Source organism: Pseudophryne corroboree, chromosome 3, assembly GCF_028390025.1.
Source record: "Pseudophryne corroboree isolate aPseCor3 chromosome 3, aPseCor3.hap2, whole genome shotgun sequence".
Taxonomy (NCBI): domain Eukaryota; kingdom Metazoa; phylum Chordata; class Amphibia; order Anura; family Myobatrachidae; genus Pseudophryne; species Pseudophryne corroboree.
In genome coordinates, this window is record NC_086446.1 from 171,943,435 (window position 1) to 171,945,934 (window position 2,500).

A 2,500-nucleotide genomic window follows, 5' to 3' on the forward strand; every position below is an offset into this window, starting at 1 on the left:
TTTGTGGTTTCTGTTAGAACTTTTCTACTTCTAACTACTGGTACATAAATGAATAAGTTTGAAAATGGAATGCATCAACAGAACGGTGTTGGCAGTATAAAAATACCAACAGCACCTTGTATTTCCAGGTAGACTCACATCCAAGTACTAACCAGGACCAACACTGCTTAGCTTCCAAGATCAGATAAGATTGGGCGTAACCAGTGTGGTGTGGCTGTATATGAGCTTTGTAGTTTCTGTTAGAACTTTTCTTCTTCTAACTACTGGTACATAAATGAATAAGTTTGAAAATGGAATGCATCAACAGAACGGTGTTGGCAGTATAAAAATACCTACAGCACCTTGTATTTCCAGGGGGTCTCCCATCAAAGTACTAACCAGGACCAACACTGCTTAGCTTCCAAGATCAGAGGAGATTGGGCGTATCCAGTGCGGTGTGGCTATAGATGAGATTTGTGGTTTCTGTTAGAACTTTTCTACTCCTAACTACTGGTACATAAATGAATAAGTTTGAAAATGGAATGCATCAACAGAACGGTGTTGGCAGTATGAAAATACCTACAGCACCTTAAATTTACAGGTGGTCTCCCATCCAAGTACTAACCAGGCCCAACACTGCTTAGCTCCCAAGATCGGATGAGATTAGGCATATCCAGTGCGGTGTTGCTGTAGATGAGCTTTGTGGTTTCTGATAGAACTTTTCTACTTCTAACTACTGGTACATAAATGAATAAGTTTGAAAATGGATTGCATCAACAGAACCGTGCTAGCAGTATAAAAATACCTACAGCACATTTTATTCCCAGGTGGTCTCCCATCCAAGCACTAACCAAGTCCAATACTGCTTAGCTTACAAGATCAGATGAGATTGGGTGTATCCAGTGTGGTGCGGCTGTAGATGAACTATGTGGTTTCTGTTACAGCTTTTCTACTACTAACTACTGGTATAAAAGAATAAGTTTGAAAATGTAATTCATCAACAGAACGGTGTTGGCAGTATAAAAATACCTACAGCACCTTGTATTCCCAGGTGGTCTCCCATCCAAGTATTAACCAGGCCCAACACTGCTTCGCTTCCAAGATCAGACGAGATTGGGCGTATACAGTGTGGTGTGGCTGTAGATGAGCTTTGTCGTTTATATTAGAGCTTTTCTACTTCTAACTACTGGTACATAAATGAATAAGTTTGAAAATGGAATGCATCAACAGAACGGCGTTGGCAGTATAAAAATACCTACAGCACCTTGTATTCTGAGGTGGTCTCCCATCCAAGTACTAACCAGGCCCTAATATTGCTTAGCTTCCAAGATCAGATGAGATTGGGCGTATCCAGTGTGGTGTGGCTGTAGATGAGTTTTGTTGTTTCTATTAGTGCTTTTCTACTTCTAACTACTGGTACATAAATGAACAAGTGTGAAAATGGAATGCATCAACAGAACGGTGTTGGCAGTATAAAAATACCTACACCACCTTGCATTCCCAGGTGGTCTACCATCCAAGTACTTAAACAGACCCAACACTGCTTAGCTTCTAAGATCAGATGAGATTGGACGTAACCAGTGTGGTGTGGCTGTAGATGAGCTTTGTGGTCTCTGTTAGAACTTTCCTACTTCTAACTACTGGTACATAAATGAATAAGTTTGAAAATGGAATGCATCAACAGAACGGTGTTGGCAGTATAAAAATACCTAAAGCACCTTGTATTTCCAGGTGGACTCCCATCCAAGTACTAACCAGGACCAACACTGCTTCGCTTCCAAGATCAGATGAGATTGGGCGTATTCAGTGTGGTGTGGCTGTAGATGAGCTTTGTTGTTTCTATTAGAGCTTTTCTACTTCTAACTACTGGTACATAAATGAATAAGTTTGAAAATGGAATGCATCAACAGAACGGTGTTGGCAGTATAAAAATACCTACAGCCCCTTGTATTCTGAGGTGGTCTCCCATCCAAGTACTAACCAGGCCCTAATACTGCTTAGCTCCCAAGATCGGATGAGATTCGACATATCCAGTGTGGTGTGGCTGTAGATGAGCTTTGTGGTTTCTGTTAGAACTTTTCTACTTCTAACTACTGGTACATAAATGAATAAGTTTGAAAATGGAATGCATCAACAGAACGGTGTTGGCAGTATAAAAATACCTACAGCACCTTGTATTTCCAGGTGGACTCCCATCCAAGTACTAACCAGGACCAACACTGCTTAGCTTCCAAGATCAGATGAGATTGGGCGTAACCAGTGTGGTGTGGCTGTAGATGAGCTTCGTGGTTTCTGTTAGAACTTTTCTACTTCTAACTACTGGTACATAAATGAATAAGTTTGAAAATGGAATGCATCAACAGAACGGTGTTGGCAGTATAAAAATACCTACAGCACCTTGTATTTCCAGGTGGACTCGCATCCAAGTACTAACCAGGACCAACACTGCTTAGCTTCCAAGATCAGATAAGATTGGGCGTAACCAGTGTGGTGTGGCTGTATATGAGCTTTGTAGTTTCTG

The 2,500-nt window shown here is 41.1% G+C and overlaps 11 pseudogenes; all 11 read right to left on the reverse strand.

The window, feature by feature from the left end:
- Positions 1-103: 103 nt before the first annotated feature.
- On the reverse strand, positions 104-222 carry LOC134898463 (5S ribosomal RNA; annotated as a pseudogene).
- Positions 223-329: 107 nt separating this feature from the next.
- LOC134893487 (5S ribosomal RNA) lies at positions 330-448 on the reverse strand (annotated as a pseudogene).
- A 107-nt stretch (positions 449-555) lies between these two features.
- LOC134895206 (5S ribosomal RNA) lies at positions 556-674 on the reverse strand (annotated as a pseudogene).
- A 107-nt stretch (positions 675-781) lies between these two features.
- On the reverse strand, positions 782-900 carry LOC134897188 (5S ribosomal RNA; annotated as a pseudogene).
- Positions 901-1,005: 105 nt separating this feature from the next.
- On the reverse strand, positions 1,006-1,124 carry LOC134887496 (5S ribosomal RNA; annotated as a pseudogene).
- Positions 1,125-1,231: 107 nt separating this feature from the next.
- Positions 1,232-1,351, reverse strand: LOC134895176 (5S ribosomal RNA; annotated as a pseudogene).
- A 107-nt stretch (positions 1,352-1,458) lies between these two features.
- LOC134897556 (5S ribosomal RNA) lies at positions 1,459-1,578 on the reverse strand (annotated as a pseudogene).
- A 107-nt stretch (positions 1,579-1,685) lies between these two features.
- On the reverse strand, positions 1,686-1,804 carry LOC134895193 (5S ribosomal RNA; annotated as a pseudogene).
- Positions 1,805-1,911: 107 nt separating this feature from the next.
- On the reverse strand, positions 1,912-2,031 carry LOC134898279 (5S ribosomal RNA; annotated as a pseudogene).
- Positions 2,032-2,138: 107 nt separating this feature from the next.
- Positions 2,139-2,257, reverse strand: LOC134891232 (5S ribosomal RNA; annotated as a pseudogene).
- Positions 2,258-2,364: 107 nt separating this feature from the next.
- On the reverse strand, positions 2,365-2,483 carry LOC134897584 (5S ribosomal RNA; annotated as a pseudogene).
- Between the last annotated feature and the right edge of the window lie 17 nt (positions 2,484-2,500).